The 15,811-nt window shown below is 35.6% G+C and overlaps 1 long non-coding RNA gene across 1 annotated transcript; it reads right to left on the bottom strand.

Moving 5' to 3' along the window:
- Positions 1-13,868: 13,868 nt before the first annotated feature.
- Positions 13,869-15,409, bottom strand: LOC110707226. Its single transcript, XR_002508447.1, has 2 exons — positions 14,401-15,409; positions 13,869-14,146 (listed from the first exon to the last, which is right to left on the bottom strand). It is a non-coding gene; the product is annotated as an uncharacterized LOC110707226 (long non-coding RNA).
- Positions 15,410-15,811: the final 402 nt, after the last annotated feature.

The raw sequence follows: 15,811 nt of genomic DNA on the forward strand, positions 1-15,811 counted from the left end.
TAGAGTTATCTTAATACTAGTACATAGGTGAATAGGCTAGAATTAGTTGACTTAGATTGCTATTTTATTTAGTACGGCCACTTGTATAATACTATTTCTCACAAAAATGTCAGGAATTTATATATGCCTATAAAGTCTACAATAACTTTGATGTTCCTATCACTAGAGAGAAAATGAATCAATAACAGGATGCAGGTTTAGTAATATCAAGATACATTCTATGTGGGAAGTACTAGACACCTGGTAGTAATATCAAAGTTTAGTTCTGTGTGAATAAGTTTCTGGTTAATTTGTGATGATTATGTTTTGCTTGATTACCTAATTCTGCTCTTTTATTTTATGTTGGTTTACCCTTTTGCTGATCTCAAGCAGTAATTAGCATGGTTCACTATTTGATCTGTTCTTTCTGAAGTTTCTGATCTGAGTTGTTGCTTAATTCGTTTGGTTTTAAGGGTATTAACTGCTTGTGGTCTGAAATCGTAACTTTTATTGTTTGACTTTGTTTAATTATGGTAGTTTGAGTCTAATTATGGAATCACAAGTGACATAAGCACTGAGTCTTGGTAGGACTTGCTACTGTTAAACTCTATTTAATATGATTTGGTAAAATGGTAAAACTAATACTTTGACACTTTTCTAGAATATACTCAATAATTACCACATATGTTTAGCTCGTGCTTTAGTTGAATTTTATTGCTTGTTATACAACCAGATTTTTGCAAGCAATAAACTAGCCTACGCTATTAAAACTAGACCTTGTGGCTCTAACAATATTTCAAGAATCTCAACATTTTTGATTGATTCTTCCTTTCTTTACAGCCTTATTTATTTATTTAACCCAATCTTTATTTTCGTTTGTATAAGCTGTGATGCCTATATTTTAGTAAGGGTATATTACGCTTCAGGTTTACTAGCTAAGTTAATTCACTCAAGAGTTGCTAATAATTTGCACACATAGATTATAATTGTGAATGAATTAAATTTATCAAGGAATATCTATTTTTGATCGACTAATAAGTTTTATTTTACTAATAAAAACTGAAATTTAGGAAGATTGGAATATATATAACCGGTTTGTTTATGAATAATCTAGCTGGTATGTTATTCTCAATTCTAACTTAACTCGTGGGAATGAAAATGTTCTTCCAGTGAGTCATAGTTAAGCTTTGCTTGCTTTTAGGCTTAAGTTTTTGCAAGTATTACTCTTGTTTTAGAAAAATGATAATAGAACTTTTAAGTCTGATATATGTTAGTTATAACCTGTGTTAAAAGTTTCTGGCATAAGCAATTTAATCTATTGTGCCGCTGTGTGTAATGATAATATGAAGACATGAATTGCATCAGCTAGTATTTTGTGAACATTCTGACAGCATAATACAGATAACTAGCTGGCTGATTTTGTATTTGTCTTGGCTATTAAAATTCTGTCCAGTAATGGATTTTTAAGACTTCTGCTGTAATATTTCAAGTCTTTCTCATAAGTTTTTTTTTATAGGTGTATGTACGCGTACGATAAAGAAGCTAGACTTCAGCGCATTAAAGCATACGTAGGCTTCCTAAACGAGGCTGAACCAGAGAAGCTGCTTCACATTTTCAGTGCTGAACCAGAACTTGAAATAGAAGATCCATTACCGATTGAATACAAGAACATGGCAGAACGAACACTGAAGGAATTAGGAGCACCGAGAACAGGAGAAGACCCTCTTTGCATTGTCTTTCCAGAGCTAGAGAATCCTCTAAAGCTGAATTCAGGTTTCCTTAATCTTCTCCCTAAATTCTATGGGAACGCAGGTGAGAATCCTTATAGACACTTGAAAGAATTTAAGGTTGTATGTTCTTCCATGAATCCAGAAGGGGTAGAACAAGAACATATTAGATTGCATGCTTTTCCTTTTTCTTTGCAAGATCCTGCTAAAGAGTGGTTATATGAGCAACTTTCACCTAGTTCTATTAATTCTTGGGCAGAAATGGAAAAACTTTTTCTTGAGAGGTTCTTTCCTGCAAGTCGTATTGGTTCCATTAGAAAAGAAATTTGTGGAATTAGACAAAATAATAACGAGTCTTTATATGAGTATTGGCAACGTTTTAACAGGCTTTGTTCATCTTGTCCACAACACCAAATAAGTGAGCAATTGTTAATTCAATATTTTTATGAGGGGTTGTTACCTAATGAGAGAGGTATGATAGATGCATCTAGTGGAGGAGCATTAGTAGATAAAACACCAACTGAAGTTAGGAAGTTAATTTCTAATATGGCTCAAAATACTCAACAATTTGGCACTAGAAATGATGTTAAAAGAGTTAATGATGTGGACTTAAGTGGAATTAAAAATCAATTACAAGAAAATGCTCAACAAATTGCTACTCTGACCACCTTAGTGTCTAAGATTATTCCTGGTAATGAGTCTATAGCTAAAGTATGTGGTGTTTGTTCTGATTTTTCCCATGCTACTGATGAATGTCCTTCTTTATAGAATGAAGATGTCAATGCTTTAAATAATTTTCCTGGTCAATCTCAGAGGAAATATGACCCTTTTTCTAATACTTATAATGAAGGTTGGCGCGATCATCCTAACCTTAGGTATGGACCTAAACCACCATTTTCTCAATCTAATCAAACTAAGCCATTTGTTCAACATAATTCACAACAACAATCTGGTTCATCATTAGAGGACTTAGTGAAACAATTGACTACCCAAATTGGACAAGTTCATAGTCAAGGTGTCCAATATCAAAAGAAAACTAACACTCACCTACATCACATAGATACTCAAATAGGTCAAATTAGCACTTCTCTTAGTAATTTGGAATCTCAGCTTTCGAATAGGCTCCCTTCTCAAACACTTGCCAATCCAAATGAACATGCTAAAGCTGTAGCACTTAGGAGCGGTAAAGAGTTAATGGAACCTAGAATAAAGAATAGAGAAGTAGAGAAAGAGGTAGAAGTCAGACCTAAGGACGTAGTTGGTGAGAGTAAGGTAAAGCATGATAAAGAAAGTGAGAAAGAACATGTAGGGAAGGGTAATTCTGATGTGAATTATGATGTTTCTCATTTTAAAAATGATCCCCCTTTTCCTTCTCGATTTGCTAAAGCTAAGAAAGAGGCCCTTGGCAATGAAATGCTTGAAACATTTAGGAAGGTTGAAGTGAATATCCCTCTTCTTGATGCTATTAAACAGATACCTAAGTATGCTAAGTTTCTAAAAGAACTCTGTACTAACAAAAGGAATTTCAAGCCTTGTGAAAAGGTAAGAATGGGTGAGAACATATCTGCTGTGATTCAAAAGAAACTTCCCCCAAAATGTAAAGACCCTGGCATGTTTTCTATTCCATGTAAAATTGGTAACTCGAAATTTGAAAGATGCATGTTAGACTTAGGTGCCTCAATTAATGTTATGCCTAAATCTGTTTATGATACTTTGAATGTGGGTCCTTTGTCTAACACTAATGTTGTTATCCAATTAGCTGATAGATCTAATGTTGTTCAAGTGAATGAATTAGTTTTTCCTGCTGATTTTTATGTGCTTGATATGGGTGATAGATCTGATAGTGTTCCTTTATTGTTAGGTCGACCTTTTCTAAAGACTTCCAAAACTAAAATTGATGTTCATGAAGGTAATCTGACAATGGAATTTGATGGTGAAATGATTAAATTCAACATATTTGATGCTATGAAATACCCTAATGATATCAATAATGTTAGTTCTATAGCTTCATATGATGCATGTGATTGGATGGCTCAGGATGTTTTTGATGAGTGGTGTGAAAATTTGTTTGAAAATGGTGTGTTTGGTGATTTTAAGAAGACAAAAATGGTTGATTCTTTTGTAGTTTTGTCTGATATGATTGAAACTGATGCTTCTGATGGATGTGAAAAGTCTTTACCTTCTGTTGTGCCTAAATTGATTCCTTCTATTGCTAAGCCACCTGAATTAGAATTGAAACCCCTTCCCGCTAATTTGAAGTATGCTTATTTGGGTGATAATGAGACTCTACCTGTGATTATTTCAAGTTCTTTAAATGAATCTCAAGAGACCAAGTTATTGAATTTGCTTAAAAATCACAAGGAGGCCTTAGGATGGACTTTAGCGGACATAAGAGGCATTAGTCCTGCCATGTGCATGCATAAAATTTATCTTGAAAAAAATGCTAAACCAACTAGAGAGGCTCAACGTAGATTAAATCCTTCAATGATGGAAGTAGTTAAAAAGGAAATTTTAAAATGGTTAGATGCAGGAGTGATATATCCTATTTCCGATTCTCAATGGGTAAGTCCTATACATGTGGTACCTAAAAAGAGTGGATTAACAATTGTCGAAAATAATAAAGGAGAATTTGTCCCCACTACAGTTTCTAATGGATGGAGAGTTTGTATTGACTATAGGAAGCTTAATCAAGCTACTAGAAAAGACCATTTCCCTCTTCCATTTATTGATCAGATGTTAGAAAAACTTGCTGGACAATCTTTCTTCTGTTTTTTGGATGGTTATTCAGGTTACACACAAGTACCCATTGCCCCTGAAGATCAAGATAAAACCACTTTTACCTGTCCTTTTGGTACTTTCGCTTTTAGAAGAATGCCTTTTGGTTTATGCAATGCCCCTGGAACTTTTCAAAGATGCATGATGAGCATATTTTCTTATTTGATTGAACAAGATATGGAAGTGTTTATGGATGACTTTACTGTTTTTGGTGATTCATTTGATAAATGTCTTCATGCTTTAACTCGAGTTCTAAAGAGATGTGTTGAAACTAACCTTGTTTTGAATTTTGAAAAGTGTCATTTCATGGTAGAACAAGGTGTGGTTCTTGGTCACATTGTAAGCGCTAAAGGTTTAGAGGTAGATAAAGCTAAAATTGAAATAATAAGTTCTTTGCCTTATCCTAAATGTGTTCGCAAAGTTAGGTCATTTTTAGGACATGCTGGTTTTTATAGGCGCTTTATAAAGAATTTTTCAAAAATTGCTTCACCTTTATGTGCTTTGCTTGCTAAAGATGTTGTTTTTGACTTTAATGATGAATGTAAGAAAGCTTTTGATGATTTAAAAGACAAACTGACAAGTGCTCCTATAATTAGACCCCCTGATTGGTCATTACCTTTTGAAATAATGTGTGATGCTAGTAATAAAACCATAGGAGTTGTTTTAGGTCAAAAGAAGGGTAAAGAGTCTTACGTGATACATTATGCTTCTAAATCACTTGACCCTGCCCAATGCAATTACACTATGACTGAAAAATAAATGTATGCTGTGATATTTGATTTGGAAAAGTTTAGAACTTATTTGCTTGGTACTCATGTGATTGTTTATTCTGATCATGCGGCTCTTAAATACTTAATAAAGAAGAGTCACTCAACACCTAAGTTCCTTAGATGGATGCTTCAACTACAAGAGTTTGATCTAGAAATTAGGGATAAAAAAGGTGTTGAAAATCAAGTTGCCGACCATTTGAGTAGGATTGTTCCTAGAGAAGATTGGCCTATGATAAGTGATTTTTTCCCCGATGAACAATTGCTTTCTTTATATCAGGTTGAAACTCCTTGGTATGCTGATATGGTTAATTACTTAGTAACTAGGACGTTTCCCCCTTTTCTAACCAAGGCTAAAAAGGATAAAATCAAATCTGACTCTAAATATTATCTGCGGGATGATCCATATTTGTGGAAATTTTGTTCTGATCAAATGATAAGGAGATGTGTAGAGGACTCTGAATTTTCTTCGGTGTTGAATTTTTGTCATTCTCTGGAAGCTGGTGGCCACTTTGGACCTCAACGAACTGCCTTTAAAGTATTGCAATGTGGTTTATATTGGCCTACAGTTTTTAAGGATGCTTACCTGTTTTGTGCATCGTGCGAGCAATGTCAGAAATCAGGTAATATTTCTAAAAGAAATGAAATGCCTCAACATGGAATCTTAGTTTGTGAAATATTTGATGTATGGGGAATCAATTTTATGGGCCCTTTTCCTTCCTCTTTTGGTAATCTTTACATTATGCTAGCTGTAAACTACGTTTCTAAATGGGTGGAAGCTAAAGCCACTATAACTGATGATGCAAAAACTGTTGTAAAATTTGTCAAAAGTCATATTTTCAATAGGTTTGGTTTGCCAAAGGCCATAATAAGCGATAGGGGAACCCATTTTTGCAACCAAACATTTGGCACTCTTCTTACAAAATATCATGTAACACACAGAGTAGCCACTGCCTACCATCCCCAAACTAATGGGTTAGCTGAAGTTTCAAATAGGGATATCAAGTCCATTCTAGAAAAAATGGTGAATCCTAATAGGAAAGATTGGAGCCTTAGGTTAGATGATGCATTATGGGCTTATAGGACAGTTTACAAAACACCTATAGGAATGTCACCATATCGCCTTGTCTTTGGTAAAGGATGTCACTTACCAGTAGAGCTAGAACATAAGTCTTATTGGGCTGTGAAGCAGTGTAATATGGATTATGAACTTGCAGGGCAGCAAAGAAAACTTAGTCTACAAGAGTTAGAGGAAATCAGAATAGAGGCTTATGAAAATGCTCAGATTTATAAGGACAAAACTAAGGCTTTTCATGACAAAAGAATTGTTAAAACTAATTTCTCTGTGGGACAGAAAGTTCTTCTGTATAATGCTCGTCTTAAGCTATTTCCTGGAAAGCTTCGGTCTAGGTGGCTAGGCCCTTTTGTTATTACTAACATTTTTCCACATGGTGCAGTTGAAATAAAAAGTTTGGAAACTGATAAAGAGTTCAAAGTAAATGGTCACAGGTTAAAACCATTTTATGAGTATGAATCTGCAGGGATGATTGAAGAAATCGAGCTTCAAATGGAATGAGGACTAAAGTAGGTCGAGCTAACGACTCTAAACAGAAGCGCTACCTGGGAGGCAATCCAGGGCTATTTTTGTTCTTCCCCTAGTTTATTTATTTATTTATTTATAATTTTTTTTAATTCAAAAAAAAAAAAATCGGAGCCACAAGTTGCAAGAACAGATTACTTTAGAGTCTCTGAGTTATGCTAACTAACTGTTCTGTGTGGTTTTCTTTTTGTGCATTGTTGCAGCCATTCAATTTTTAAGCACCAGCCCTGGCGTCTTAGCAACAGGACTGATAACCCTGAAACTCAACTAGTTCTGGTCAAAAGAATTGAAGAAGACGAAAAACATAGCAGTGAATATTGAGCTCCAATTCAAAAAAAAATGATGCAGCTGTCGGGTAGGAAGCAGCATCACAAATATTCTGCACTTAACCAGTTAAGTTTCTTCTTCTTTTTCTTCATTTCTTTTTCATTGAGGACAATGAAAAGTTTAAGTGGGGGGGACGATTGTTGTTTTTTTTTTTTGGATGTTGGGACGTTAAGCTGGGTTTTTGAAAATAGCAACAGAATGTTGTTTGACTATGACCATTTTTAGGGGAGGTGCTGCCAATTTTTTTTTAGATATTGGAATTTTGAGCTAATAGCAGTAAAAAAAAAAAAAAAAAAAAAAAAAAAAAAAAAAAAAAAAAAGGTGTTTTTATTCTCCAGTATTCTTGATAACGTACACTCTGGGTTTGTGTCGTTTCTCTCTTAAACTGCAACTAATTCATGTTTTGAAAATGATTTAGGCATTTACAACAGTTTCTACGCCACATCAACCAAAAAGCCTATCCCTGTTATTTTCCATGAATAAATCACAAATAGACCTCTACTTACACATCAAATGGTTAATCTTCCTGAAATTAGTAGAGCATATTAAAGTGTGATGTAAAAATGGTTGTTGATATTCAGTGATGATACAGTACTATAAAGTGAAAGTTTCATTACTAGGCTCTGCGTACCAATGACTGGGTATATGTGTTAATCAATTCACATATAGTATAAAAAAAAAAATCAAACCCAGTTATGTACGTGTGATGTTTCTATCTCTTGCTTGTGTAGTTCGAGTAAGTAGATCCTTAGGGGAATCTTAAAGCCTAGTGCCTTGAACCTATTGGACCGGGAGCCACTGGTCGAACACTCGTTACATGGACTATTCAACAGAGATTGAACATTAAGAGTCATGAAACTAAAAAAAAAAAAAAGACGGGCCAGTGTACATAAAAGTTCAGTGTGCACTCAAGAAATATTTGATATGAGGAAGATTTTATGAGGTTGCAATCATACTATGCTCTACTAATGTCAACAATATTACCACCACAACCCCATAAATTATTGTCATATCCCTCATTTACCTAAACCCCATGAATATCCTTGAAAAGTCCTAATGATTTGAGATATGTAAATTGGTATAAGCAAGGAGGGTGAGAAATGATTAAAGTCAATCGAGCAAGTTGTCAAGTTTTAATTGGAGAAACTTCTATAAAGATGAGTTTTTTTTAAAAAAAATTTGTTTACTGCTATTTAGTTGAGAATTTCTGAATAACAGACTTTGTGGGTATGTCTTCTGCAAACCCTCACGAGACCGTACTCGTCCTCTAGGGGGAACTTAGGGGTTTAAAGGGCTTGTTGCACGCGCTAAGTGTAACCGTGATTCCTACGACAGTGAGTTAGGTTTATTGCTTATATAGGTTAGTTCTATTTAGTTTGTTCGAGGGCGACCAAAGACTAAGTGTGGGGGAATTTGATAAGTGCATAATATACTATATTTTTAGTCCCTAATATTAGTCCAATGGCCGCTTTATATTGGTTATTTTATAATATTATTTACTTTTATTATATTAGATTTTATTTTATTCAATATTTTATGTTGTAGTTATTTTTATAATAATTGATACTTAATTTTATGTTGTGTGTTTTTGGTAGGAAAGCAAGAGGAAAATAAAAGCCCATTTATGTTGCTATTCAAAGAATCATCTACTATCATCAAAGTATATGAAGAAGGAAGCAAAATACTGTGAGCACCACGTGGAGAACAACAAGCCCAACAACAAAGCAGAAGAGAAAAGAAAAAGTAACAAAAAGGACACGTGACTTATTAAAGAAAGTAGCAAGCTACAGCAACAACCAATTTCGTTAAAACCGAAGTAGCAGCAACATATCTCAACTCCATGTTTATCTTCATCAAGCTTATAATCCTTCTTCAACACATCCGAAATTGAAGGAAGTGATGAATTCTTATCTTTTTTTAAAAGTCTATCCTCCCGTACCCAAAAATTGGTGGCTGTTTTTGGCTATAAAAACACCAAAAAAAAAAATCATCTCAAGGGAGATACAAGCAAACCACAATATTGAGGGTGGTGAGAACGAGTTTATAGCCAAGTGTGATCGAAGAGCTATGGTGTCGAGGATTATTGGAGGCGAGTGTGCGAAATCGACGGAGGATCAAGTGTAGCGGCTACCTTGGTGTAATCATAATTCATGAGTTTCTCCCTACTTTAATCCTTAATTATCTAGTTTGTTAGATTAAGCTTATTCTATTATACTTGTTAATTGGATGAAGTTTTGCCTTTGATTTTTCATGATTTTGGTCTCACTATTAAACGTTGAGTTTATTAGTATTTTAATATTGAGTTTGGTATTTATTCAATTCATATGATCGTTGGTTTAATTTGAAGGTTTAATCTTTGTATGTGTGATAGTATACGATTACATTTATAAAGTAATTAAATTAGCTAGTTATTGTTAGACGCGACGTTTGATGGTAATTAGAGTATACGACTTAATTTAATTAGTATGAGCGGCTCATGATAATTGTTTTAAGTGTATGAATTGATCGATAAAAGTTGTTTATTGGGTTGGTAATATTTTAGCAAGATTCTAGTAGTTCTAGTGAGCAGAATAATGGATAATCCGCTGCGGGAATCCGGCAACCTAAGTGCTAAACAGAATATTGAATGAGACTAAAGGAATGGAAGTAAGAGGTTAGTTTGTGTCTAATTTGTCAATGATCAAACCTCAACTATGTTGGTTACTTGTTTGTCACTTGCAAATATTAGACTTATTCTAGTCTAGTTCGTATTAGTTTTATTAGTTTAGTACTCTCCTTAAACAAACCCCCCAATCCTATGTACATATGTGAATAAATGTATAGTATGCACGTTTCCGTATTATATCTAGTTGAACCTTGTTTTAGGAGTTGATTAATCTCCTCGTGGGATCGACCCTTACTTACCCTTTTACTAGTTGTTAGTATTTTTGAAGGTTAAGCTAGGAAAATAAATATTTAATTTTATACGGTAAACGACACGTATCATTACCTGACTTCAGTTTCTGATACTTTAAATTGGATAGGCTTGTTTTTCGAACGTCATATGTGGAAACCTGCATTCGTGAAGCATCTCTTTTGGGCCGGCATGAAAACAACCTAGAGGATCGAGAGTATACATAGCTTTTTCGATGGTTATTTGAGCATGCACACATTGCTTAGTGAATTTGTGGAGAGATATTGTGAAGCTTTGAAGGTTAGAGCTGTTAGTGAGAAACGAGCTGATGATAACAATTCCAGATATGTTAGGCAACCCATGACAGCTTTCCCAGCTGAGTCTGTTTTCCGGAAAATCTACACTGGTGCCAAATTTAAAGAGGTACAAAGGAGCGTAGTAGGCTGCTATATATGACCGGTTTGGAGAAGAGGCGAATATCCGACACAGTTATTGAACACTTAGTTGAGGATATTGTTTGGTACAAACCAAAGAACTCAAGGAAAAAAGTACCATTGCAGAGGAAACGGGTTTACAAGGTTACCTTCAATAGTAGCACCAAAGAAGCAAAATGTGAATGCAGGTACTTTGACTTCCATGGTTTCATTTGTTGGCATATGATTATGGTGTATCAAATGAACGATTGTCGAGAAATTCCTGAGAAGTACATCTTACGTTGTTGGAGGAAAGATGTTATTAGGAAGCACACTAGGGTGAAAGTGAAGTACCATGATCCAAGCAAGACGAATGCGGTGTGTAGGTTTGATAAGATGATGGTAAAGTTTTCTCCTATTTGTTCTAAGGCATCGATTGCAAGAGTGTGTTGGATGTTGTGTTGAACGACCCGCAGTTGCTTGATATCCAAGTAGAAGAGGAATTGTCTATGTTGACCCGGAATAGATCTGACCTTTTGGGGTATAACGACACACCTTCCTTTGTGTGCCTGGAAAAGGAGGCTACACCACCTACCACTGAAAAGCAAGGCAGCTGCGCGAAGGATCTGTCTCTACAACTTGCTACCATAAAAGACCCGCCACTTCCCAAGAAACCTCCTCACCATACAACTGGTTCGTACTATAAGTCATGTGTCAAAAAAATCGAAGAAACCGAGTAAGAGGAGTAATGGGAAACAAGGTACATTTGAAACCTAAAACCTCCTACCATTGAAAAGCAAGGCAGCTGCGCGAAGGATCTGTCTCTACAACTTACTACCATAAAATACCCGCCACTTCCCAAGAAACCTCCTCACCGTACAACTAGTTTAAGCTATAAGTCATGTGTCGAAAAATTGAAGAAACCGGGTAAGAGGAGTAATGGGAAACAAGGTACATCTGCTGGTTTTGGGAGTTAAAACAACCTGGAATCATTTTCTTCACAGGTAGTTGATAGTAGTTATTACAAGTAAATGAATTATATTTTATTTTTTAATATAAACGTGTTTGGTTATTGAAATCTGAAATTTTATTAACATAGGAACAAGTACCCTTTCCGATGATGGGTTATAGTCCCCATTGTGTAGGAGGGATACAAATGACAGATGGTGATGGGTCTTTGGGTTATTTTATTTCATTATCTGGAGTGCAGCGTCCTCCATCTTCTGGGGGACAATTATACTTTCCATCACGAAGGCTTCATCCTTTTTATCCGCCTTATTTCGTGTCGTACCAACAGTTTTGTCAAATGCAAGGACTGCCGATGCAAAAGGGCGGTTACATGTCTCCTAATACGCCCATATTTCAGTCCCCGTACTTGGTGAGGCTTGCAACACCGGCAACTATGACTCAAAATCCGAACCCTGCTCCGTCTAACCGAAGAGGAGATTAGCAATGTAGGCGGCAGAGAATGCCCCCCCTCTACCTAGAGCACCCTTTTGTGTAGTTTTATTGTGATCTGGGTTATGATATGCTCTTTTTGGGACTTAACATCGTTACATAGCGTAGACTTAACACCTAACCTCACCGGAAATGAAGAGCGCTCCTTTTGTTTTAATGGGGTTTAAAGTTGTAGAAGTAAAGTTGATTTATAGGGCCATTTTTTGTACAGAAATGCTAACTGATATCTTTTGGAAACATGTAATTATGATGGTGGGTTTATGAAGGTGGGTCTATTTTTAGAAACATAATTACGAAGGTGGGTGGGTATATTTTGCAAAACTATGTGATTCCTTTTGAGAAGAATTAGTTTATTAAAATGGAGATATGTCTAAAAATCTTTGGTTTTCTTTACCCTTTATTTCTTTCAGTTGGATGTACATTCATGACACAGGTATCAACCATATCAACTTCAGTTTACAAATGAAATCCCTCAGTGGAATGGTTATAATGTATACAATATGGTTATTAAAGAACTTATCGGGACGATGTAATCGTGTCATTTCTTTTGGTTTTTATTTAATTTCCCTTTTACAAGTGAAATCCCTTGCTTCGGTTTGTTTTAGAACAATTATATGAGAGGTACCCTGATGTACATGTCTAGTGAAATCCCCTTTGAGTTGAGTTCTACATTATCATATAACCACTAGGAAGAACATGTAATTGAAACAATTTAGAGTAATTGGTTAAAAAAACCGGAGTTAACATATGGAAAGAACGTAGTACGCGATGTTGTGACTTGTGTGGGTGACTTGTATCTGGAGCCTTTGGGTATACCTAGTAAGCTGTATAGATAACAAGAGTGATTGTATGTGTTAGTAAAATTACTAGTTTGAGTTGTTCAAATGTTTTAATGTTAGATACGTAATAGATGTTTATATATTGTAATGTCCCTTGACATAAGAGTTTTGTACGTATTTTGTAATGTCCGTTAACATTTGACTTTGGTACCTTTGAAAGTGACACTTTACCAACTGATCTAAATTGTTGTACCACTGCCTACACTCAGTCAAACAAATAGTCAGTACAGAGGTGCTTAATAGAAATTTGTGTGTTATTTGGTGACATTAGAAGCCTAAGACCAACTAAATATTTGGGCTTTTAATTAGCGGGAACTTTTCAAAAGTTCACCGCCAATTTTTTTGGGGTTTCTCACCAGATTCAACTCTTCCTTTTCACTTATAAATACAAGCTTATAAAACCAATGTAAGTAAGTAGTCAAAGAAAGGTTTAAATAAAAACATTTCCCTTAAATAAAAAAAGTCATCGAACTCAACCTCTTCAACTGCTCGTGGAAGTAATTTTGGGACTGGTACTGGCGACATAGTGTGGGTGGCTGCTAAGCGGTGCAATTGCGGGGGGCAAGCAATTGCCGAATTTCGTATTTCACTTTTCGAGGCTAATCCAAGACGTCCGTATTAAAAGTGTAGATGTTGTTCATTTTGGCAATGGGCGAGGGAGGAGGATCTCATTCGAACCCCCAACAACAATGGGTTTGGCATGATATGGCAAAGGGTTGATGTCCTTGAAAAAAAAATCGCTATGGTAATGAAGTATGTGGTTGTGGCGTTTGTAGTTGCTCTGTTATTGCGTTATTTTTAGTTGAAAGTTATGGTTTATCATAGTGCTATGTCTACCCTCTTATTATGGGTCTGGTTTATGTACCATTTCAGTTGGTCTTATAAATATATATGGTAAATTGTTGTTGTTAATTTCAACTTCCCAAGACTTTTGATATGGAATTAATGTTAAATAAATCTCCTATTCTTGCGTTTCTTTAGTAAAACTTTTGTTGCTATTGTTCATGGTTGCCGAGCCAAATCCCTTTGTAAATGCGTTCTTCTAAATAATTAAAAAAAATTAAAACAACCCACATATTACTAATCTTAACAATAACCATAGTCTGATGGTTCATAAATTTAAACAAGACTAAGAACACCAGTACTAGATAAGTCCGTAGCACTACATAAAAGGATTAATACATAACAGATTATTAAACAAACATCGTAGACTTCATCCAACAAGGGCCAACTGCGCCTTTGTTCCACCTACATAGACAAGTGATCATTGTCCGAATGAATAGCTCCATCTTCATCACCCCCTCTGTCTTCGTACCAAGTAGAAGCCGGGTGGACTCATTGAGGGGTTGAATAAAATTTTGCCCCTGGCTGGGAAATCAAATAATAAAGGACATGTTACAACTCCATTGCATATTTCAATTACGAAGTTACTATTATAAAGCTGTAAATAACTCATTATAAAAAATAAAATAAAATAAAATAAAATAAAAAACTTAAAGTGACAAACAAATGCAGGTCATTGAAATGTAATTATTTTATTTTTTTCTTCACCAATTAATCCTAACAAATAACTGCATTTCTGTTTACCAAATAAGTACAAAAATTGAATTAGAGCATCATACCTCAATGGCGACCCCCACTTGGCCATAGGCACCTTCACCCCTTTGAGTTATCCAAGGATACACATCACACTTCTCTCAGATTAGCAAGACACCATAGTAGCCATTGACCAAACCGAAACCATCAACCCTATACAGACCTTGGAGTACGTCCCTCACGTACCCGAACAAAGCAGCGTCAACTCTGGTCTCTGTGATGAGAACGAATTATGGGGAAAAAGCATTGAAGAGCTTGTTGAACGTCTCCTTGAAAGAAGGACGGTGGACGTTCCTTGCATTCCAGAGGACAAAAGTAGCTCCCTTTGGGAAATTGGGAGCTTGCGGGATGTGGCCATCAGACCCACAAACTGATATACAATGGTACCTAATTTTTTGAAACTTAGTTTTGCAAGTGAATACATTTATCTTCACCAATTTCATCTTAGCGTTGACTTCCATGACATGAATAGCAGCGATTTTGGCTTCGATGAAGATGTGCCTTTCTTGAAGAGGAAGGGTGTAAATTGGAATGTGCTCGGTCATCATAATAAGCTTCCTATCAAAAATTGGGATGAGATCCTTAGGTATGAAGGGAGCTTCTTCCACACCCTTGGATTTTTAACATAACCACCTTGCGAAGACCGGAGCACCCTTGTGGAGGTAGCCTTCAAGGTCGAACAGAGTTGGATAGTAAGCAACCCTTACATCCAAATCCACCACCTCCATAAGGCTATCGGGGATGAAATTAAAGTAGTGGTCTCATCTTCAAAGGAATGGATGAGTTGGTTACGTACGATGCTAATCGGTATTGGTTGCATGTTAAGGAAGTAATCATCCCCAGCATAATAGGTAATTTCATTGAAATTAAGCTCGGGTTCAAGAGTGGTTAAGACAGGCTTGAAGTAGAAGATAGGTTCAGCTGGGTGTGGGTGCATCAGCCTACCCCAAATGTTGCGCATACTACTGAGACGAGTAGCCATGATTGTAGTGAGTTAAGTCAGGTAGAGTTTGGCGTAGAAAGTGTTTTGAAGAGGAGTTATTGCATGAATGAGAATAAGAACAAGATAGCTGAGTAAAAATCCCACCAAATTCGGTTGAATTGTTAAACCAATTCTAAAGCTGTTTTGTTCAGTTCAACAAGTAAAGTGTCCAGCTGACAAGGAAAGTGGGTCTTGATAAGACAATTCATCACAACAGTAGAAGTCATTTTCTTGATATTCTAAGTTTTTTTATCCTCTTATCCCAACACTAAATGCTCACTTTTTTTTACTCTTTAAGAAATATTGTATGTTGTTGTTAACAAACCTTCGTGTTTTACTCCTCTACGACTATAATTTTTCCTAATCTTATACAATAATTTTTCCTAGTCCTATACGACAATTTATGTCGTAGAGGAGTATAAAAATAACAACCGGATAACGATGGGTTACTTTAT

The sequence above is a fragment of the Chenopodium quinoa genome, unplaced genomic scaffold, assembly GCF_001683475.1.
Source record: "Chenopodium quinoa cultivar QQ74 unplaced genomic scaffold, ASM168347v1, whole genome shotgun sequence".
Classification (NCBI taxonomy): Eukaryota; Viridiplantae; Streptophyta; class Magnoliopsida; order Caryophyllales; family Amaranthaceae; genus Chenopodium; species Chenopodium quinoa.